Source organism: Jaculus jaculus, chromosome 8, assembly GCF_020740685.1.
Source record: "Jaculus jaculus isolate mJacJac1 chromosome 8, mJacJac1.mat.Y.cur, whole genome shotgun sequence".
Taxonomy (NCBI): Eukaryota; Metazoa; Chordata; class Mammalia; order Rodentia; family Dipodidae; genus Jaculus; species Jaculus jaculus.
In genome coordinates this window covers 105,017,786-105,042,572 of record NC_059109.1, presented here as the reverse complement: position 1 = coordinate 105,042,572, position 24,787 = coordinate 105,017,786, and the positions used below count along the sequence as shown (strand labels likewise).

Here is a 24,787-nt window from a genome sequence, read left to right as displayed (position 1 = left end):
GCAGACGAGGGCTGGGTCTGCGCATCTGACTGTCTGTCATGAGCTCTGTGTTTGCAGTGATTTGGAGCCTGTTTTTCACTAAAAACCTTCCAATGTGATCTTTAAAAGAAAGATATGGGGCTGGAGAGGTAGCTCAGTTTGCCTGCAAAGCTGAACGACCACAGTTTGAGTCTCTGGTATTCATGTAAAACCAGATGCACAAAGTGGTGCATGCATCTGGAGTATGCTTGCAGTGCCTGTCATTCTTTCTTTCCCTCTCTCTTCTCTTCTCTCTCTCACTCTGCTTGCAACTGAAAAAAATAAAATAAAAAAGAATAAATAAATAAATAAGCAAAAATAAGATACGATCAGAGGAAAGGAGCTTTCAAAAATTGAATATGTGGAGGGCCGCTGCCTCTCCGTCCGCCCATACACACGGGCCTGAGGTGTGGGGCTGGTTGACAGTGTTCGGGACTTTTGCATGTTTGAGCAAAACCTGTACTTGTGCTTTATCGTCTGACACTGGCAAAAGAGATGCCAAGACAACTTTGTCAAAACAACCTGTGCTCACCAATTACTAGAGTGACACTAAGTTTAAAAAGTGGCAGGTGATTTTCAAGGACCGCTTGAACACCTCAAAGTTCTTTTAACCTTGAGTCTCTGTCACATCTACCAGACTGCAAGCTAGGAGTGTTTATGGCCAGCTTGGTGGGGCCCACTGTCACCAGCAGGCCCTTGGGTGGAGGCTGCTCTGATGAGAGTCATTGGGTGTACTTTCTACAAGGGGCGGCTCCTCTGTTTACAGGAGGAAGGAAGCTGGAGAAAGCAGCTGTTTTTAATTTAGATGGAAAAAGTCCCATGATGATGTGTGAGTGTTTGCACCATAGGCACTGAGTGGCATTCATTATGGGGCTGTCCGGTCTCTGGGGGAGCCAGCTCACCAAGCACTGATCCAACAAGAGCCATAGGGACTCTCTTCCTTGCACAGCCTGATGCTGTTGAAGGAGAAATAGAAGGAAGCTAGATTCTTTTAAGTAGCTTCAGTTAAACCAGGCCCAGAGAGAATGGATGCCACTTTGCCCTGGCATGAACGGAACTCTTGGCAGGAACAGAATTTATGTGTGATCAAGATTCAGCTCTAGCGCCCCCTGCTGCCCACAGTCTAGCATACTACCTAGGGAGGCTACCGTCTGGGGTCTGCCCTTCAAATCTATGAAGCAACTGGGACTTCCCCCTTCCCCCACCATACCTGAATCTGATAAAAGAATCCACTTTTCAATCTACTAGAAAGGTTGTCCGTGATGTTTTCTAGCCTCTTCCTTTCTCTGGATTCCCTCTCATCTCTGCTTAGACTCACATGATTGGCTTCCCTTTTGCCCTGCCTGCTGTGTGGGGGCGTGGGGGCAGAATACTGCTTCTTGGTCCTGGTGGCTATTCTGCTTGCCTCTGCTTTATTGTTTGGGGTAGCATCTCGCTTTAATTACATGTATGATTTTCCTCTGGTCTCTGAATTTACTGTATATGTATTTTCCTTACATTCTAGATCTACCATGTGGTTCCTTTCTGTAAATCTTGGGCCTGCTTCCTGTGTAACTTCCCTAAACTTGGGGTAACCAGAGGTATAATTCTCTTTACTGCTCCATTCTCATCTGAATTTCTTCATCTCTGCTTTGATATTTTCCCTCTGCTGTCCTTCCTTAAGCCACCACCATTTGCTTTCTTAACTTCCTTCCATGAGCAAGCCCAAGGTGTATGCTATATCTGTGCCTTCTAAATCTCCCTACACAAGCTCCTAGTGATGCAGGATTTGGGGGTTCAGGAGGTGTCACCCAGGGTTTATGAACCCTAAGTTTTGGGTTCTGTCCTACCTTTAATAAAGAATTAATAAAGACAGACTCAAGAAGGATAAATTATGAATTGTTGAGTTTAATTAGGAGGAAATCACAAATTTAGGAGTTTATTTAAGGGGCATTTGGATTTAAGAGAAACTGAGAATATTAAGGAGAGACTAGTGTAAAGCTGCAAGGATGTGGACTTATGAGAATTTGTGGCTCTTTAAGAGAGGTTAAAATAGAGCCACAGGCGTGTGGAAAGCTCACTCAAGAGAAACCGAGGCTTTGAAAGATAAACTGGAGTGAAGCCACAACTGTGTGGACAGTGGACTCTAGGAGACTGTGTAGGGAGATTTGGGAGAACCTACATGGCACCTGCTGTGCGTTTTTTTTTTAAATATTTTTTTGTTCATTTTTTATTTATTTATGTGAGAGCGACAGACATAGAGAGAAAGACAGATAGAGGGAGAGAGAGAGGATGGGCACGCCAGGGCTTCCAGCCCCTGCAAACGAACTCCAGACGCGTGCGCCCCCTTGTGCATCTGGCTAACGTGGGACCTGGGGAACCGAGTCTTGAACCAGGGTCCTTAGGCTTCACAGGCAAGCGCTTAACCCCTAAGCCATCTCTCCAGCCCTGCCATGTGTTTTTCCATGCAGAGATGTTAAGAGGGCAAAAGGCGAGGCTCAAGGAAAAATGAAAGGACAGCTGTCAAAGCAGAGACCAAGAGATCCAGAGGAGAAATGAGAAATGATGAGAGTTACACTCATGGTTGCCTTGAGTTTAAGGAACTTATGCAGGTAGCAAGGCTGGGGCTGGTGAGAGCAGCCACTGGAGTGTAACACAAGAGATGCTCAGACCAGAGGAAAATCATCAAGTAATCAACGTCAGAAATTACTCCAAACTATCAAACAGAGGCAAGCAGAAAAGTTCAGATCAAGAAAGAGTGCTATGAACAAATAAAAAAAAAATTGAAAACATAAAGAAAGGGCTGGAGAGATGACTTAGTGGTTAAGGCACTTGCCAGCAAAGCCAAAGGACCTCAGTTTGCTTCCCCAGGACCCACATAAGCCAGGTGCACAAGGGGGCACATGCGTCTGGAGTTTGTTTGCTGTGGCTGGAGGCCCTGGCACGCCCATTCTCTCTTTTTCTCTCTCACTCTGCCTCGTTCCCTCACTCAAATAAATAAATAAATGACAATTAACAAACAAAGAAGTAGTGCTATGACCTCCCACCCTCCCTCAGCCAGCCAGGCTGCGTGGGGGTAGAGCGCAGACTCACGTGTCTCCCCGCAACACAGGGCAAAGGCTGGGGGGTGCGCTCACTCCGAGAGCCAAGAGGAGGCGTAGGAAGACCACACAGCCTTTACATCATCAGATTCAGATATGCAAAAGGAAGACCCCGGGCTGGGGGGATGGTTTAGCAGTTAAGGCGTTTGCCTGCAAAGCCAAAGGACCCAGGTTTGACTCCCCAGGACCCATGTTAGCCAGATGCACAAGGGGTGCATGTGTCTGGAGTTCGTTTGCAGTGGTTGGAGGCCCTGGTGTGCCCATTCTGTCCCTCTTTCTCTGTCAAATAAAGAAAGAAAGAAAAAATAAAATACTGAAAAAAAGGAAGACCCAATTGGTTTGTAGATTTGGCCGGAAGACCCCAGGACTAGGCCACCTGGGCCATTTGTTTAGGTAACTTGCTAGACTGTGGGCAGCAGGGAATACTGTAGATACGTGTCAAACACACATGAGTTTTATTTCCGTCCTTGCGCCAGGGCGAGGTGGCATCTCCTGGTTCTCTTTGAGCCTCAATCTCTAGCTGAAACTGCCTAAAAGAACCAAGCTTCCTTCTATCCTCCTTCATTCCCCCACCCAGAGATCAAACTCGAACTGCTGTTAGAGAGAACACGACATACAGAATGCTCCAGCTTCTACTGGTTGAATGGGGTGGCAGGGAGTAGCAGTTAGGGTGTCACAGGGGGATGCAACTCTAGAAGCCCAAGAGAGAAACCTGAGAGGCGGGCAGATGTCTGATCTTGATCTGTATGTAAGGTTTTTTTTTCTTTGTCTCTGAGAAAAGCATTTAGTTACAACAAAAAACATTGTAATAATTCGAGGAAATAGGAAATAGTTTTGTGTCATTGGAACAAGACAGAAGTTTAAGTGGAAGCTTGGCAAAAAAAAATCAGAGTCAATATCTACTGGAAGATTTGTCTGCTTGTATGAAAGGAAGTTGAAGTTTTTGTCACATACGTTTCTTGACAGGAGCCTAGGTCTTATGATGATAAACCTGTATAGGTTTGGCTGTCTTAGCTGGATTGATTTTTCCCTCAGACTTTAGAATTCATATTTACTTCCATTAGAGGTAAGCTTAACACTGGCCCAGTGGGACTAGAAAAATGAAAGTCCCTGATTTGGCTAGGAAGTCTTACACTATAGCGGAGAGATTTTGGCATAATTAAAAAGGCACGGAAGAGAAGTAATTCTCCCTAGTTACAACTGAGAGGCATGAAAAAGTGTCTGGTCACAGGCTTTGCCAGAAATGCCTGCCACAGTCACTGTTTTGGAAGACAGCTGGCCAGGGTTAGAGATTAAGACTGATATCAAGGCTCTAGTGGCTGGGAGGAGATAGTGGAATCTCATCTATCATTGGAATTTCCCAGGGCTCCTGGAAGGTGGTGATGGCTTGAGTTGTGGAAGCCAGAGGGGAAGGTTTGGGCCCCTTCAGTCCATTTAGACCATTTGTGCGGTGGTTTGGGCTTTGGAGGTCTCTGCCTTCAGGGACAGTGGGCCTTCCAGTGGTGTCCTTAGCAAAGACGATAGGGTCCAGGTGGTGGTCCCCTCCGGTACAGTTTCACTTAAAATGTCCTGTCTGCCCACACTGGTAGTAAGTCCTTGGATCCCTCCTTGCAGGTTGGCTTTCTTGTAAAGCAGTTATTAGAGCCAGAGTCCTTTTCCTTATCCAACCACCTCTAGATCCCTATTATAAAAGACTGTGGTGGCTGCTTTAATCAGACTATCTAGAGTATTTTTAGGCTTTATAACTATTGATTACAGTTTTTTTTCTAATATATGTGGTTGACTGAGCTAAAAATTGGCTTTTATTTTTATTTACTTTTTTAATTTTAGAGACACACAGGAAGACAGACAGAAAGAGAGAGAATTGGCACGCCAGGGACTCAGCCACTGCAATTGAACTCCAGACGTTTGTGCCACCTAGTGGGAGTGTGTGACCTTGTGCTTGCCTCATCTTTGAATGTCTGGCTCATGTGGGATCTGGGGAGTTGAACATGGGTCTTTAGGCTTCTCTAAGCCATCTCTCTAGTCCTAAAAATTGACTTTTAATTACTATTTCTCCAGTTGGAGAATCAGGAGAATGGTTGGTATGTTCTGTTAGAGCAGTGTGGAGTTGTTTAGGATAATCAATGGGGATTCATTTGGCTCTTGTATGATTAATAGCAGTTTGGAATAGTCAAGGGGCTTGAAGTGGCATTTGTGTAGCCCTTCTCCACTCATAGCTATAAATACGGCAGGGTCTACTCTGCAGGTCTGACAGACTTTTGAATTTTTCCTTAATACAAAGAAAACTCATGCATAAGAAATATCTGATCACTTGCCATTTTCACGACAGTACTGGTCTAGTAGCAAAATAGTGATATAATTAGTACTACCCTTAGGAGGTCATTGTCCTCCCATTTTTCCGATTGTACATGGTCTGAACAGTATGACAGAGGAGTTTTAGTTGTTTTTCTTCTTTAGGCTCAGTGGGTCAAAGGAATCCAAGTTCTTCTGGGAACATTCTAATGACATGTATGTGGCTGATGGCTTGTTATCCATACTGAAAAGAAAGGGCCATGACAAATGATATTATGAGTCAGTCAGTCTTGGTTTTAGATACCCAGACATGACTGGGAGCAATTGTGGATCCTAGAAGCATCAAGGCTTGAGGCCATTCTTCTCAGATGGGGCTCACTGACATGAGGCTGTATCCTGCAGCAGGGACTATGACTCAGGAATTAAGTTATTTATAAGCAATGGACTTGAGACACCAGAACTGTGACAATGAGTAAAATCTTGACTGAAACTATTTAAGAATAGGGCAGAACTTGATCAAACTAAAAGAGTTTGGAAAGAGAAAAACATAGAAATTCACATACGTAAGGACAAGTTGCTGCCTAATGTTGGAAGAGAAATATACATCAATTAATCTTATGTACATTAGAGCCACCTGAATTAACATAAAACAATTTTATGTCTTACCTAGGATAGTTGAGAATATATGTCTATATAACAGGACAAGTCACAATGGCTGAAATTAAATCATTTAACATTTAATGATAAATATATTGATGACCATTTGAAAGGATTAAAATGAGCAAAACAGGAACTATCTTTAAAGTTAAAGTACTCCCAAAAGTGATCACATTATTAAGTACTAATAATAGCTAAAAAGTATTAATGAGTAAACCTTGAGACTCAGTTTCCCCAGTAATTAGATGGATAGAGAAACATAGATAATGCTGTTGAGCACTTTGGAGACAATTTTATAAGTGTTAACAGGAACAAAAGTAGCATCAGTAAGTTAAAGATGGACGCTTTTGAGGCTTAATGACATACATTTATAACCCGGATGACATTTTATCTTGTACTTAGTTAGAATTACCTGTTTTTAATAAGCCCTAGTTAAGTCTAGTAGTTGTCTTGTATACTTTAGAGGATATATAACCTGATTAAGCACTTAAAGACTTAATTTACCAACTTTACCCTTTTGACTAGTGGAAATTCAGCCTGATAGATGTGACTTTAGGTGAGTAAGGGCAAGAGAGAAAGCATAGATTAGCATTTTCTTGTGCCACTTGTCTTCTCTAATTCTCGTCACTTACCAGGGGGCTTGTCTTGTCCGAGAGGAGTCACTGGAAACAAGTATTTATTTAAAATTCACTTGGATCTAAGTCAGAGGATCACTTGACCCTGAGCTCACAGCCAGCTTGCTATATCTTTAAGCAGCACTAGACAATTTCACAATTGAAATCAGAACAAGAGGAGAGGCCAGAACAGAGAACTGAGTGTTTTAGCCACAGCATGCTACACCTGGAGGCCTTTGATCAGGAGAGGTAGAGGACACTGACCAGGCCTGAAATTGATGTGCATATGGACAAGCAGGTAAACCCCCAATATCTCAAAGGACATAAATTAAAAATGGAAACAATGAAAGTAGGACATTTTAGAAAAAACACAAAGTTAGAGCAAAGTACTTAGTCTAAATTTAATAGTTAGCTGGGCATCCTATACCCTGATGTGATAAGCATACCACTGAGAGAGACCCCCCTTGAGCCTGATGTGACTCAGTGAAAAGCTTGGGAAGACACCTTCCCTCTGTCCTTCCCTCCCTAATCCTTTCACAAGGCTGCCTCAGACCCTACCTTGAGAAATCAAAAACTAAAATAAAATAAAAAATAGCATTCTAAATCCCAAAGAGAAGCCCTGTCTGAATGGTGAAGATGGTAACTGCTTAATTTTCCTTTAGAGTCATAGGACCCAGAGTGGCTGGTGACTTTTGTCATGCCCCTTCTTAGAATCAGTGCTATCAAGTAACACAAAGCGTGTACTATACTAGGAGGTCTTGTCTGTCTGAGAAGAACTCCAGGAACTAGCTGCAGGAGGCTGAGGTCCTTTACCCTGTCTGAGCCAGACACAAAGGAGGGAGACACATTCACTGGATGAGAAGTGACTTGACAGGCAGTAAGTTGCCTACCTCCCTGCTTTCTGTCGCTTTCCTACACAGGGCCCTTTCTTCCAGGACCCTCCTGCAGGTGGACCTTCAAGGTTGATCCCCTCCATCTTCATAATCTTTGCTATCCTTTCAAAGAAAACTTTTTTTTTTAATATTGACAACTTCCATAAATCTAAACAATATACCATGATCACAATCCCCTCCCACCGCCTTCCCTTTATTCCCTCCCACGTTCCAGACTAAGTTGGACCCACTTCCTGATCCTTCTTCTATTGGGACACCTCAGGTCTACAAAACTAGCTGCGTAATTCTGAGTTTACCGACGGTCTTCCTGAATGTGACAGCAGAAAGCTCATCTGTTTCTTTGTTATTTTGTCCCACCAGGGTGAGCATGGAGTGGACGGTCAAATTTGTGCAAAATAAGGGAGTAGCCACTAGCTTTTAGTGCTATCATCATTTCCTTAATCTCTCCTTCCGTCTCCAGAGTCGGGTCTAGAAGTTAATAACCCCCAAACACGGCCGTTCCTTTGCAGCCCTTGACAGCACAAACACACTCAAGATGGTGGCTGAGCCAGAGACAGTGCCAACGAAGGACCTTCTTACAGCTTGGAGAAGAGCTCAGAGTCTGGCTGGCCTACTTTTGATTCCTAACTGGGGCACTTTTTGACCTTGAAGCCATACTTTTTTTCCTTTCCTTTCTGAGCCCATTTAGTGAAAAAGGGAGATGATTATTTCAGAGCCCCATCCTGGCAGGAACCAGAGGCTGAAATACTAGACAGAGTCAAAGTGCTGGATACTGGCCAGGTAGGTCCCTGGACTGTGCCATCTGGGAGCAAGCTCAGAGCAATGGCTTGTCTCTTTCCTCACTTGAAAAATCAGGGGTCAAAGTTCAGAGTGACCACAGTTGCGTGGAAGTAAGAATTCCGAGACAGGATTCCACAAAGCAGGACTCCATTTCTGTGGGTGAGCCCCGAGCTGTGCATTTGCAGAACACACTGCTGGTAGCCTAGCCAGGATCAGAGATCAGGAAGCCTGCTGAGACATGCTCTTCTCTGAGAAAGAGGCTTTTGCTTTGAGCCCAGCTCACCTTCATTCTACAGCAACATTAGCATTCTTCTTTGATTGGAATCAACTCCCCCCAATCTCTGGTCACAATGCAGGAACAATGAACGATCACCCAATGATTAAGAACTAGGAAAATTGTAGCAGAGAACACCCTGGATGCACCTAGATATTGGAACTGGCAGACATGGGTGTTGAAGCAGTATTGTGACAATGCTCTGAGGTAAAGGAAGCTCTGCTCATCTAAATGATAATGCAGACTTCTCAGTAGAGAAATGAAAGCAATAAAAAAAAAATTAGAAGTTTTAGAAATACAAGGCCACAAAATGCTTAGTATAATGGCAGGCACTCAACAGCCAGGTAGATATTAAAGCAACCTAAAATAAAGAACTCTATCAAATCTGGGCTTTGGCCACTTGCACTCTTTATGAAAACTGAACTTTAGCAGAAAAAAATGCACTTGAAAACATAACTGAAACTTATTCAAATATTATTAACTTCAGGCTATGAAGGAGACATATTTGCTGTTAGGATGAATTCTTCCTGAGTTACTTTTGGAAAAAAACCTATAGCTGGCCATGTTAGTGCAGTAAAGTCTGCAGCCTGTGGGGCTGGTGGAGGTCTTTGAAGGCTGTGAGTCAAAGGCTTGGGGTTTTGGGGCCAGTCCTGTACAGGTGAGCAGTGGACTGAAATGCCTGCAGGGCCTTATCCTGTGAAGTATATATTTCAGAAGCTGTGGTTATGGACTTCATGAGGATTTCATGGACATCCATCATGGGGATGAGCCTGGCCCCTGGACATGGCACTCGCTCACTGTCTGTGAACAGACTTCCTTGAAGGTGTCACTTTGGCATAGTGTCTGGGAAGTTTCAGGCGTGGTGTAGTGGCCACCTGCTGAGCCTTCTGCATGTAGCTTCTCACAGGGACTTGTAGAGCTTTTGTGGAACCCTTGGGGTGTGTGGCCTTTGGACCTCTCTTTCAGGGAGCTGCTTTGTTAGGGCGTCAGGACCAGTCCAAGATGGGCAGGTCTTGTCTTAGGAAGTCTCAGTTTGGAGGCCACACAAGTGACTGGACAGGTCACTCAACAAACAGCATCATCTAGGGACATTTTAGGATGGAGTGTCAGACTGAGACAGGGACCCTATACCTGAGACCTGGCAATAAAGCCCCAGACAAGCGAGGGGCCAGTTCTGGATTTTGAGATTAGTCAAGAAGGCATCCAGTGTGTGCCTCCAGGAAGGTGGTGCTCTATACCCTCCAGGGTCTTGGCGTTTGGCTGGGTGTCCCCACCCCAAGTGCTGGATGTGGTGTACTGCTGCCCTCTGGTGGTCTCCGTGTTCCCTAGCCCCAGGGGCGGTGGGGCGGGGGGGGGGGGGGTAGGGGGGGGGACATCCCTGGGGCTGAGGTTACTGACATGGTACTAGGAGCTGAGCATGCTTTTATCATCTTTGCGTTAACTCCAGATGAATCATATAGCTGAAGACTGAAAACGCAGTGTTCATCTTTCTGTTCCATATGCTTTTTTCCATCTGTTTTTTTTTTTTTTTTTTTATGCTGGAAATGTTTCTTTTGAGCTCAGAACCCTTAAAGCTCCCCAAGGCTCTGTTAATATCACTATAACTTCTCACTTTGATCTGCACAAACTTTTTTTTTTTTTTTTTTTTTTTTACTTCTTTGGCCACTTTGAACTCTTGATTTTTTTATCCAATTTCAATGAAAAATGAAGAGTCTTCTAGTGAAGCCAACATGCTGCTACCACATATTGGTAACATATGTATTGCTGACATTGTCTCAGACACCCACCTCACATTTGTAAGCTCACACCCATGTGCCATGTCCACCCTGCACCTGCCACTTCCTACTGATTTGCAAGCATCTGTGCAGGTGAAAAGCTTTTCTTTTTCCAGACTAAGTCGGACCCACTTCCTGATCCTTCTTCTATTGGGATACCGCAACTCTACATAACTAGCTGCGTAATTCTGAGTTTACCGACGGTCTTCCTGAATGTGACAGCAGAAAGCTCATCTGTTTCTTTGTTATTTTGTCCCACCAGGGTGAGCAGGTGACAGCCAAATATGTGCAAAATAAGGGAGTAGCCACTAGGTTTTAATGCTGTCATCATTTCCTTAATCTCTCCTTCCTTCTCCAGAGTCAGGTCCAGAAGTTAATGACCCTTGAAATGTATAAGGACCGAGTCAATCATGTTTAGCTAAATCATTCTGCAGCTTTGAATAAGATAATGTGTTTACTAAACTTAGATTTTGAGGCTAAGTTTGGTGGTATAGATCTGCAATCTTAGCTACTCAGGAGGCTGGAACAGGAAAAGCCCAAGTTCAGCCTTCTTGGATTACTGAGTAAGTGCGAGGTCAGCCTAGGTAACCTAGTGAGAACTCATTCTAAAATTACAAGTGAAGACAGAGAAAGAGGGCTGAAGGTATAGATCAGAGACAGAGAGCTTTCCTACCATGTGCTAGTCCCTAGATCCAATCCCTAGAACAGGGACATATAAGTAAATAAAATAAATTCAGACTGTACTTAGGCACAGTTTTCTTATATCACTTTTGTGTCCATGATTTGGATCTTTATATTTATTTATTTATTTATTTATTTATTTATTTACTGAGGCAGAGTCTCATTCTAGCCCAGACTGGCACTAACTCTACAGTCCCAGGCTGGCTTCAAACTCATGGCGATCTTCCTACCTCTGCCTCTTGAGTGCTGGGATTGAAGGTGGGTACCAACATTCCCTGCTGCGATCTGGATCTTGATTACATTCCAGAACCACATCAAGAGCTTCACTAAGTCCACAGAGGACTGGGAATCCGCTGAGCCATGGGACCTTGAACAACTTAGGCTTGTGTACCTTAAGTGAGCTTTGGGTCAAGGAGGACCACAGTGTTTCCCCAGTGATACTTTCATCTTTGTGTGTGCGTGTGTGGGTGGGTACACACATGCCATCGCATGTGTATGGAGGTCAGAGGAAAACCTCGGATGTTGGTCCTCACCTTCCACCTTGCTCAGCACTGTGTTTGCAGGCTAGCTGACATGGAAGATTCTGGGGCTTCTCCTGCCTTCCTCGCTGTAGGCACACTGGGACGACAGAGGCATGCTACTGTGTCTGCTTTTATGTGGGTTCTGGGGATGCGAACTCTGGTCTTCTCACTTGTGCAACAACTATTGTACCCACTGAGCAATCTCCCCAGCCCAGTGATGCTCAAGTGGATGCGGCTTCCAAAGAGGCCGAGCAGTGTGCTGCCGGCCAGCGCTGAGGGCTGTGCTCCGCACCCTCCCCTGCTGCTGGCGCGCTCCATGTTCTGGACTTCAGATCTTCTGGTGGGTGAATGGTGTTAGCTTGTTGTTTCCCTCCACCTTTCCGTGGTGATGAGGTCACTCGGAACTCTTCATATGGTTGTCATCTGCACACCTTCTCAGGTGAGGTGTCTGTTCTGGTCTCTGGCTTGTAGTTTTTTTTTTTTTTTTTTGGTTTTTCAAGGTAGGGTTTCATTCTAGCCCAGGCTGGCCTGGAATTCACTACAGAGTCTCAGGATGGCCTCGAACTCATGGAGATCCTCCTACCTCTACCTCCCGAGTGCTGGGATTAAAGGTATGGACCACTACTCCAAGATGGCTTGTGTTTTAATTGGGTTGTTCATTTCCTTATTGTTGAGATTGAAGAATCTTTGTATATTGTCAACAGCTTTTTATCAGACATACTTTTTTTTTTCAAACATTATCTCTCAACCTGTGCCTTGTCTTTTCTTTTTTTTTTTTTTTTTTTTGAGAGCGACAGACACAGAGAGAAAGACTGATAGAGGGAGAGAGAGAGAATGGGCACGCTAGGGCTTCCAGCCTCTGCAAACGAACTCCAGACGCGTGCGCCCCCTTGTGCATCTGGCTAAAGTGGGACCTGGGGAACCGAGCCTTGAACCGGGTCCTTAGGCTTCACAGGCAAGCGCTTAACCGCTAAGCCATCTTTCCAGCCCATGTGCCTTGTCTTTTCATTCTTTTAAATGTCTTGGAGAACAGAAGGGTATCAACTTAATGGAGTCCAACTTACCATTTTTTTTTCCTGTGGATCATAATAGAGTTTTTCATTAAAAAAATATTTTATATAAGCCAGGCATGGTGGCACACACCTTTAATCTCAGCACTTGGGAGGTAGAGGTAGGAGGATTGCAAAGAGTTCGAGGCCACCCTGAGACTACATAGTGAATTCCAGGGCAGCCTGAGCTAGAGTAAGACCCTACCTCAAAAAACCAATATATATATGGTATATATAGGATGAGAGAGAGAGAGAGAATATGGGCATCCCAGGGTCTCCTGCCACTGCAAATGAACTCCTGATGCATATGCCGCCTAGTGCGTCTGGCTTTACATGGGTTCTAGGGAATCAAACATGGACTATAAGGCTTTGCAAGTAAGTGCCTTTAACCACTGAGCCATTTCCTTAGCCCAGTTGGTCTTTTCCTTTTTTTAAAAAAAACAAAAAACAATAATCTCTAAGCCTGAATGTCTTTTCTGTTATTTTAAGAGCTTATAGTTTTACAATTTACATTTACATCCATGATCTGATTTGTACAGGTTTCTTGCAAGCAAAGCATATGATCACATTCATTGTTTTGTCTTTGCTTTTGCGTGCAGCTGTCCACCATAATTTGCTGACAAGGTTGTTCTTTCTCAAGAGACCTGGACCTGCCCTTTCACAAGAGGTCAGTCGGCCGCATGGTGCCAGTGTCCTTCTGGGCTCTCTGCTCCCTTCCTTTGCTCTGGTCCTCCACTATGTCACCAATGCCTCAGCCCCTTGACTCCTGAGGCTTTGTAGCAAGTCATGAGGAGGGCTGTGTCAGTCTTCCCACCTCGCTGACCTCACACTTTCTCAGTCTATCTCATACGACTTTGATCTTCCTGCCTCGCTGTCATGTCGGCTCCAGACTGCTTGCCCCCCAGTGCCCAGACAGGTGACAGAAGAGCCGCTGACCAGTGGATTAGCCCTGGGGAGCCTGATGGGAACTGTCTTCCGGACACTATGATGCTTCCCTCCAGTTCTCCCTTTGTCTGTTAGCGTAGCGGCAGTGAAGCCGACTGGAATGTGTTCTGTGGTTTCTGCACCCACAGTGGTTAAGCACCTAAGTGGAGATGGTAAAAGACCAACTCACTACTGGACGCCCGCGCACGGCAGGTTCTGGGCGTGCGTGTGTGCAGTGGGCTGGGCTCGGTTGCTGCCTGTGCCAAGCTGAAGCCGAGCTGAGTTTCCAGAAATGGCTTCAAAACTGCATGGTGGCCAACAGGAATCTTAAGCTTTTCCTAGGTAAGTTTTTTCACTAACATAAAGGTCTAAAGAGAAATTCTACTTGTCCAAGTTAAATACAAGTTGGTGGAAGTGAAGGTAAAAATATTGATGTTCATTTTGGTTACCTATTGTATATAATAAACCACATCAAAATTTTCGTGGCTCAAGACAGTAATGGTCTGTGACTATTCATGATGCTGTGGGTTGACTTGGCTCAGCTGGAGATTCTCTTGCTCCTTGTGGCACTGGCCCATGTCACTTACATTGTTCGGCTGTCTGTTGGGCCACACAACTCACTTTATTTTTATTGACAGTTTTTATACATGTATATAACATATCTTGAACAAATCCCTTCCTGTTTCCTTGCTCTTCTGCACATCTTTCTTCCACTGAATCCCTTCTTCTTCCCAACTAGTCCTTCATCTACTTTGATGTTCTTTTTGGTTCACGAGTGTGTGTGTGGGTGTGTGTGTCCCTGACTGAGTTTAATTAAGCTTGCCTGCATCAGTATGGCTGGGAGACTATTTATCAGAGTATGTGCAAACTTGCCAGCAGCTACACTGAAGAAACTATGACTCACATCTTCACACTGCTCCACACAGCTTCTCCATGCAACCGCCTGAGCTTCCTCAGAGCATGGTGGGTTCAGAGTGGGTCACTGTCTTGTTTGGTGAGCTCAATGTGGACTACTGGCTTGCCTGGTATCTAATTTCAAGGGGGAAAGTGGAAGCTTATAGAACCCTTTAAGACCCACTTCAAGACTGGGTCAGGATTGCCTTGCCTCACTGTCAAAGGTAGGGCAGGTTCAAAGAAAGGGACATAGTCACGATGTCCCAGGGGGTGAAGTGGCAGGAGCTGATATGGAGGGAAGCAGTGGCAGCTGTTTCCCACTATCTCACAGGGAAGGATCACAGCCTATGGCTAGCTGCACTACCATGAGCATGTTGCCTGTCCTCTGCTGCTATAATCTTTTCATTGATTGAACAAGGAGAGCACTTTGTACACTTTCTTAAAGAAGTGAGTAAATGGGCTGGAGAGATGGCTTAGCAGTTAAGCGCTTGCCTGTGAAGCCTAAGTACCCTGGTTCGAGGCTCGGTTCCCCAGGTCCCACGTTAGCCAGATGCACAAGGGGGCGCACGCATCTGGAGTTCGTTTGCAGAGGCTGGAAGCCCTGGCGTGCCCATTCTCTCTCTCTCTCCCTCTATCTGTCTTTCTCTCTGTGTCTGTCGCTCTCAAATAAAAAAAAAAAAAGAAGTGAGTAAAGGAATACACACAGTGTCACAGTATGCATATACTCTGTGAGTTATATTTTTATATTTTTTCAAATATATTTTTTAAAGTATTTTGTTTATTTAGTTGGACAAGAGTAAGAGGCAGAGAAAGATAGAGATAGATAGATAGATAAAGAGAGAGAGAGAGGGAAAGAGAGAGAAAGAATGAGTGCACTGCACCAGGACTTCTAGTCACTGCAAATGAACTCGTGCATGTATCTGGCTTATGTGGGTACTGGGGAGTCAAACCTGGGTCCTTTGGCTTTGCAGGCAAGTGCCTTAACTACTAAGCCATCTCTCCAACCCATGAATTACATTTTGAAACGTTACTGGAGTGCTTAGCAGCAGCAGCAGGGTACAGTGACCAGCTCATTTTCCCTAGATCTGCTTCAGAGTTCCTTGAAGACTGTGATATGTTTGTACAGGGAAGAGCAGAACCAGGCCATCGTGTAGACAGAGGAGAAATGATGCCTATTGTCCTTGCCCCTGCCTGGACAACTTTGAGGCTGGCCATCCACTCAGTGTTTCATGACACCAGGAAAACTGACGTCCACGGCTTCCGACAGGACCCTCCTGATCAGCTTTTAGCAACTTCATGGCTTTCTTAGACATCCTTCAGAGCCCTCACAACAGACTTCTTGGTATCAGCTTCTGCTGTGGTTCGTATGTGAAGCACCCCTGTGGCAGTTTAAATATAAAATGTTCCTCATACCCTCATGCCTTTGTGATGAAGCCTCATCCTCGATCTCCAGCTAGTGGAGCCTTGCTGGAGGAGGTGTGTCCCTGTGGGTGGGCCTTGAGATTTTATAATCCAGCCTGTTTTGCTAGATCACTCTTTCTGCTTCCTGTCAGCTGATGCGACAAGATGTGACAACCTGCAGTCTGGTTTTACCACGCTGTCCCTGCCATGGTGAAACTTCCCCTGTACACTTGACGCTGAAATAAGCCCTTTCCTCACATCACCTGTTTTTGGTCAGGAGTTTTTGCCCAGCAACAAGAAGGTAACTACTATAGTCCCCCAAAAGATCCATGTTGAACACTTGTCCTTAGAGGGTGGCACTGTTTGGAAGGTTGTGGAGCCTTTAGGAGGTGGAACCTCATGACAAAGAATGCAGGCAGGCCTTGAGGTCTTGTAGCCTGGCCCCACTTCCTGACCACTCTTAACTTCCTGACCGCACACCTGTGCAATGTGAGCTATCATTGTATGCTCCTGCAATCATGCCTTCCTTGTTCTGTAAGCTGAAATAAGCCCTTTACCCCTTAATCTGCTTCTTGTCAGGTATTTGGTCACAGCAACAAGAAACGTGACTGGTGTGTCGCCCAGATAAAACACTGGGCCACAGGATCTTGTATTAGGGGCTACTTTGGCAGTGGTGGGGAAGGAGGGCAAAACTAAGACCTAAACCCTTCAAATTTATCTTCACGCATACATTTTAATAGAACAAGTTGCCTGAATGGCTTGGATTCCACTTCCTGGTTTCAAGTTCTGCCCAGAAACTTGTGGTGTCACCAGTAGAATAGTAATAATCCACCGTTATCTCTAGGGTGAAGCAGTCATGTCTGGTCTTTGTAGAGAAGTAGCAGCACAGTCATGATTTAATTTTTGTGGTGGATTGAATGTAAAACTTCCCCCACAGGCCCATGACTTTGAACACTTGGGTTCCCACCTGATGGTGTGTTTTTTTTTTTTTTTAATATGGAATGCTTCACAAGTTTGCTTGTCATCTTTGTGCTGGGACCATGCTAACCTTCTGTACATCATATCGATCTTAGTATATGTGATGCTGAACCGAGCACAGGTGGAACTATTTGAAATGGTTGTCCAGCTTTTCAGAGGTGGAGTCTGGCTGGAAGAAGTTGGTCATTGGAAGTGGGCCTTGAGCTTTACTTTTTTAAATACCTTCTTTCCTTCCTTTTTTTCTTCCTTTTTTCCTTCCTTCCTTCTTTCCCTCCTTCCTTCCTTCCTTCCTTCCTTCCTTCCTTCCTTCCTTCCTTCCTTCCTTCCTTCCTTCCTTTCTTTCTTTCTATGGTTTTTTAAGGTAGGGTCCCACTCTAGCTCAGGCTGACCTGGAATTCACTATGGAGTCTCACGGTGGCCTTGAACTCGTGGTGATCCTCCAACTCTGCCTCCCGAGTGTTGGGATTAAAGGCATGCACCACCATGCCTGGACCTGCCTCGTTTCTTGTTTGCCTTCTGCTTCCTGCCTGTGGATGCTATGTGGTGAGCTGCCTTCCTGCTCCTGCCAACATGCCTTCCACACCATGATGGAATGTATCCCTTCAGAAATTGTAAGCCAGAACAAAACCTTTCCTTCTTTAAGCTTCTTCCTGTCAGGGGTTTGATCACAACAGTGAGTAAATTAACTAATACAGTACTTTTCTTAGTGTGAAGGCTGGGCTATGGGGTAGAGTGCAAAGTGCCTAAGTGAGAAAATATGACTTTGTGGGTGTGTTAAGGACTGCAAGTCTAAGGGCCTCGGCCACTATTTACCATAACAGCGAGAATTAGTTTTGTTTTACTGAAGTTCCTTTAGATGTACTGATATGGATAGAAGAGGTCAGTAGGGGCTCTCTAGGGGCACAATGCCTGTGAATTGTTTAACTTGATTACATATCATATATATATATACGTATATATATATATTTGCAGTAGAAAGGGAGCTGTAGATACTAAGAACAGGAAGGGGGAAGATGGGATGGGAAGGAAGAAAAGAAGAGAAGGCTCAGCAATATAGCTAAACATTTAAGTCTTCCCAACAACAACAAACCATGTGAATATACATATACATATACATATACATATACATATACATATACATATACATATACATATACATATACATATACGTGTGTGTGTGTGTGTGTGTGTGTGTGTGTGTATGAAATTAAGCTATGGATTTGGGTTCTCCCTGAAGGTAGGCAAAATGGAGCACAAAAAGGGAAGGAGTAAAAATGGAAGAAAATTTCCCCAGAACAGAACTGATCTAAGAAATTCAGAGAAGTTTGTGAAGACCTAGAGAATGATAAGAACTTTCTACCAATCAGAGACCACTGAGCCATATTGGGATGTTGCAGGGTAGCAAGAGCTGACATCAGGACTCAGGTCTCTCCTGATGCAACAGCATACACTTGAGTAAAGGAAGAGTGAACACACTTTACTTAACTGAAGATGATGAGACAGACTTGAAGGGGCTGGAGCACATCCCCATCCTCGTGGAGCATGAAGAACCAAAGCACACAAGACTAAGGGAATGATGCCTGTTTCTTATCAATGACAAATCAATTCCTATCACAGCTAGAACAAGCATCTTCCCTAAGTGAGTTAAGCCTCACCATCAGCCTTCATCTCACTTACTCACCGTCAGCCCACATCTCCTTACTCACCACCAACCCTCATCTCACTTACTCACCATCAGCCATCATCTCCTTACTCACCATCAGCCATCATCTCCTTACTCACCATCTGCCCTCATCTCCTTACTCACCATCAGCCATCATCTCCTTATTCACCATCAGCCATCATCTCCTTACTCACCATCAGCCATCATCTCCTTACTCACCATCAGACATCATCTCCTTACTCACCATCTGCCATCATCTCCTTACTCACCATCAGCCATCATCTCCTTACTCACCATCAGCCATCATCTCCTTACTCATCATCTGCCCTCATCTCCTTACTCACCATCAGTAATCATCTCCTTACTCACCATCAGCCATCATCTCCTTACTCACCATCAGCCATCATCTCCTTACTCACCATCAGCCATCATCTCCTTACTCACCATCTGCCCTCATCTCCTTACTCACCATCAGCCATCATCTCTTTATTCACCATCAGCCATCATCTCCTTACTCACCATCAGCCATCATCTCCTTACTCACCATCAGCCATCATCTCCTTACTCACCATCTGCCATCATCTCCTTACTCACCATCAGCCATCATCTCCTTACTCACCATCAGCCATCATCTCCTTACTCATCATCTGCCCTCATCTCCTTACTCACCATCAGTAATCATCTCCTTACTCACCATCAGCCATCATCTCCTTACTCACCATCAGCCATCATCTCCTTACTCACCATCTGCCCTCATCTCCTTACTCACCATCAGTAATCATCTCCTTACTCACCATCAGCCATCATCTCCTTACTCACCATCAGCCATCATCTCCTTACTCACCATCAGCCATCATCTCCTTACTCACCATCTGCCCTCATCTCCTTACTCACCATCAGTCATCATCTCCTTACTCACCATCAGCCATCATCTCCTTACTCACCATCAGCCATCATCTCCTTACTCACCATCTGCCCTCATCTCCTTACTCACCATCAGCCATCATCTCCTTACTCACCATCAGCCATCATCTCCTTACTCACCATCAGCCATCATCTCCTTATTCACCATCAGCCATCATCTCCTTACTCACCATCAGCCATCATCTCCTTACTCACCATCAGACATCATCTCCTTACTCACCATCAGCCATAATCTCCTTACTCACCATCAGCCATCATCTCCTTACTCACCATCAGCCATCATCTCCTTACTCACCATCAGCCATCATCTCCTTACTCACCATCAGCCATCATCTCCTTACTCACCATCAGCCATCATCTCCTTACTCACCATCAGCCATAATCTACTTACTCACCATCAGCCATCATCTCCTTACTCACCATCAGCCATCATCTCCTTACTCACCACCAACCCTCATCTCACTTACTCACCATCAGCCATTATCTCCTTACTCATCATCTGCCCTCATCTCCTTACTCACCATCTGCCCTCATCTCCTTACTCACCATCAGTCATCACCTCCTTACTCACCATCAGTCATCATCTCCTTACTCACCATCAGTCATCATGTCCTTATTCACCGTCTGCCCTCATCTTGCTAACTCCCAGCTTTTGTTGTCTTTGTCCCTTGATGGAGTTAGGAGTTGGGGAGTGGTTGAAAAACGGGGTACTATAAATTTAGTTCTTGAAATGTTTATCTGGTGGGAATGAAATGGTGGGGTTAGATATAACTTTATGTATGTGATGGAGCATGGGAGGCACGCAGTTGGCTCCAACAGACATGCTGTTCTGTGACAGTTACTCTCAGGGCACCACTCCGATGGCTTGAGAAAATAAGACCCTATTAATGCAAGCTTCAGCAGCATTTTCTCATGGGAAAAAACATTATGAAGATTGCTCTAAAACCAGATGTACACTAGGCCAGGCATTAAGAAATGTCACATGAAAGAGTCACACGTCATTAGGTAAGTGATCCCCAAATTGGTCAAGCTCACATCCCATGAGCTTCAGCTGAGCACATTTAATTCTGAAGCCAAAAACATTGGTGTAAAGACCTGTGAGGAATGGCCTGAAGGAAAATTTTGTATGAAGGACATCAATAGAGATGTTTCTTTATTTTTCCTTTCAGTTCCAGCATGTCCCCATAGACTGCAGCATTGGCTTGTCAATGTGTGCATGTTCCAAGTCACCCCATGTCTGGACATTGAAAGACAGGAAGGCCTTGCATTGGAAGAAAAGACTCAAGGAAAGGGGCATTTACTAGCAGGTGGTGGAAGGACTTAGCTGCTTGTCTCCAGTGCTAATCTCTATTTTTATTCTCAAGCACTATTTCACCCAGTCCTAATGCTCCCCTAGGAGGAATCAGCAAGGATCATTTCCCCTTCTAGAGGTCAGAGCCTGAAGTTTTGAGTGGTTACATGCATGCTGAAAGAATCACTCAGCCATGCCATGACAAAACCATTTCTTGAAAGGTCTCTGTCTTCAGTGGCCCACTGATCACCTTTCTCAATATCTATAAGGGTCAGGCAACGACATAAGGGAGTTCTGTGGACAGAGGACATGGGTCAATAGCAAGTGTGGGAGCTGTTTTCCATCTAGAAGGAGGACTGCTTTTTATCTCCAGCTGACTGTGGCTTTGAGGTGACAATTTGTGCTCCATTTTGCCAGATCTTCCAATGTTATCAAAGTTCTTGTTTGATGAGAAATTATTTGATAATTCTTCAGAAAGCATACATGGTTAAACAAAACACATTTTGGAGGACAAATACATTCCACAGGATGTATTATTTGTTTTTTCGTCGTATGTTTCGGTAGAAGAGGGACTACGATGGGGGATGACCGGGGCGGGGTAGCTGGCGTGTGCCCTGTGTCCTCAGCACGTCTGTGTGCTGCCTTCTGAATGCTAGTTCTCAGAGGCTGGGTGTGGGTTCTGGGGGTGACTCCCAGTCAAATTTCTTTTAAAGGGAAAGTAAAACAGGGTGACAGTGAGTCCCATTAACCTGAATAGCCAAAGCATGAGCTCATGTTACCCAATCCCCCTCCTCCATCCTAGCTCCTTCCAGAGTTCTGCCCAGGTCATTCACTTTGCATGTTCATTTTTGGAGTTCATAGCCAAGTTTCTGTCTTCCTTAGCAAGGGACACAGTTATTATCTAATCCTGGCTTTCCTCAGCTAGTCTGCTATGTCACATTATGTCTGTAAAGATTGGACGACAGTGAGAAGCTGTAATCTTATCTGTAGCTGTCATCTTTGAGTACTTAACAGTGTCTTCACTGGTGAGGACAGTCTCAAACTGTGAGGGGGTTTCCCCAGTCCTTGTCCATCATTTCCTGTGACCTCATCTGTCTGCTTCCTTATAGGCGGTGAGAGGCCTCCCTCACTCTCTGTAATTGTGCTCCTCTGAGAAACTCTGACTTCCCATTGTAAAAGGCAGCAGTTGGAGTTGTATATGCAAGGTCGCAGTTTCTTCCATGAGGATTTATGCTGCCCTCCATCTCCCCATCGAGACCCAGAGCCTGACATCTCTACCCAGCAGCCAATCTGCTGGCCACACCTGACTTGTTCTAAGCTGGCACCTGAGAAAGTGACCCATGGACAGCGAACTATATTCTGGCTGCAGTGAACAGTTCCTATGTAAAGACCTTTCTGCTGTCACCATCAAAATGTAACTGAAGGTGACCAAATCCTTCTACTATGGGCAAAACACTGAAAGAAATAGAATTCTGTGAGATGAGGCCTTGCTTAAGATAGGGTCCTCAGCTGGGGCTTACGGTACCCAGACATGGTACCTTGAACTCTCAGGTCCCTGGTTTACATTTCTAAAATTTATTTATTCATTGTGCTGAGGATAGAATTCAGGACCTTGTGAATACTAGGCAAGGACTCTATCACTGGGCTATACCTCCAGCCTGGCTTCCTGATTTCAGAGAGGATGTGTGCTACACAGGAAGTCATGCTAGGTATTGGCTGATATCTGGGGATAGAGGGAATTTTGTTGCCCAGACCATAGATGCCTTCCACTGTTGCCTGAGTAACCAGGCCCAGTGCTGAGAATGTTACTTCTGATTATGGATATCAGAGGGCTTTTCCTGGGCACAGAGTTCTTTCCTGTCCTTTTCTTCATAGGCCAGAAGGTTGGATGCATGATCTAAGGTCTGTGGGGGTTCTTCAGTTTCTCCTTTCTTTGGTGCTATAGTTTGGGTGTAGAGACCCACATGTTAAAGGTTTGGGTCCCAGCCTATGGCTCCCCTGGGAAGTGATGGAGCCTTTATGAGGTCTGACTTAGTGGGAGAAAGTAAAATCAGTAGGGGTAGGTCTGGAAAGAGGACCTTGGGATCCTGGGCCCCTTTCTGTGTCTTTCTTTCCTTCATGACCATCACAAGTATTTTGCTCCATCATCAATCCCATGCTATGCTGTCCTATAAGTGGTCCAAAAGCAACAGAGTCACCCAATGATGGGCTGAAACCTCTGAAACCACGAGTCAAAATAATGCATTGCCATTATCAGGCTGATCATCTTGGCATTTTGTCACAGCAACTGATAGCTGACACATTTAGTCTTAAAGTAATTTTTTTCAACATTTATCAATATTTATTTGAGAGAAAGAATAGGCACACTAGGGCCTCTAAGAAAGTCCAGATCCATACATCTACTATTTCATGCTTCTAGATTTACATGGGTATGGAGGACCCAAACCCAAGGCAACAGGCTTCACAGGCAAGCATCTTTAACCACTGAACTATCTTTCCAACTCCCCTAGCCTTAAATTACTACTTCTTTTTAAAATTGCTTATTTACTTATTTTTATTATTTGAGACAGAGAGAAAGGGATAGAAAGAGAGAGAGAGAGAAAGGGAGAGAGAGAGAGAGAATGGGCAGAATGGGCACACCAGGGCCTTTAGCTACTACAAAGGAACTCCAAGTGCATGCACCACCCTGTGCATTTGGCTTACAAGGGATCTGGAGAATTGAACCTGGGTCCTTAGGCTTCACAAGCAAGCACCTTAACTGCTAAGCCATCCCTCCAGCCCAAATTTCTTTAAAAATTAAAGGCTAGAGAGATGACTTACTGATTAAGGTGCTTATTTGCAAAGCCTAAGGATCCAGGTACCCAGTACCCACATAAGCCAAATACACAAGTTGTTCCAAACTATGTGTCTATGCAGTGGCTAGAGGCCCTTCCATGCTCAGTCTCTCGCTCTATCTGCCTCTTTCTCTGTCTTTTAAATAAATAAGTAATCACATATGAGTCTTAATTGATTATCACAGGTTATTTTTTAATGTGGGAAACTGGAAAACTAGAAATGAAAAATATCCCAGCACATCATGAATGCCAGCTTACCCCATCTCTGCCATTGTAAAGCTAAGAGAAGTGCCCATCACTGCTGTCATCTCTTCTCCCAACGGTGAGCCCTGACTTGAGTTCAGATTCATTCTGACTCGTCTTGGAGAATCTGTATATCATTTCTAGAGAGCCACCTCAGGTTTTAATGAGATCTTGGGGAATATAAGAGTGACATATCATAGTCTAACTGGATTTCTTTTTAATGCATATGTAGGTATTATCTTCCATCTCAAGCATCTACAGACTACTGCCTCCCTCATGCTCATTAGCTCTGTGTGTGCAAGGTTTCCTTGTATTTTTAGAAACAACACATTTCCAAAACAAAGCAAAACAAGAAGCATCACCAATCAGCCAGCCAAAACCATCTCTTTGGAAGAAGCACAGGGACAAGAGGACAGCAGGCTCACGGAAACTGGGAAGATGGAGGAAAGCCAAACGAGTGAAGGATTGACAGTTGACTCTGACTTCTAACAAGGGATGCAGGAATGTATACTGTAGTACAACATTCATTCCCGCTTAAGCATGCCAGGTGTGCAAGAAACATGCTCATCCTTTCAGTATTTTCATGGTGACTATACATAGCTGATCCTTTAAATACTTTGTCAAGACTTCAATGTCAGGAATAGCAGCCAGTTGTCTTTATGATTAGGAGGAAAATTATTTGCTTCCACAGATAGTACGTACTACTGCAAGATGACCAGTCATAAATGCAGTGAATGGGAAGGAAGGGCTGGGAGGGCTTGGGTTTATTGGTCAGCTGGAATAAAGCAAGCATGACACAGAGCCAGTGAAGTGAGTCAGAGCATCTCAGTTCAAAGTGAAACATGGGCCTGTTGTGTGATGTTGTGTTTAGTATGTTTACCAGGAATGCTCGACTCTGATCACAAGATCTAGGTTGATATAAACAGCATTTCTGGCAAGATCTTGAAAGAGAATCTCATGGCCTCAAGAAATGGGCTCTCTCCATGGAAGTAAAGAGC

General features: G+C 44.6%; 1 non-coding gene across 1 annotated transcript; it reads right to left on the bottom strand.

The window, feature by feature from the left end:
- Window positions 1-16,846: 16,846 nt before the first annotated feature.
- Window positions 16,847-16,953, bottom strand: LOC123463156. The gene has a single exon (XR_006638762.1). It is a non-coding gene; the product is annotated as a U6 spliceosomal RNA (small nuclear RNA).
- Window positions 16,954-24,787: the final 7,834 nt, after the last annotated feature.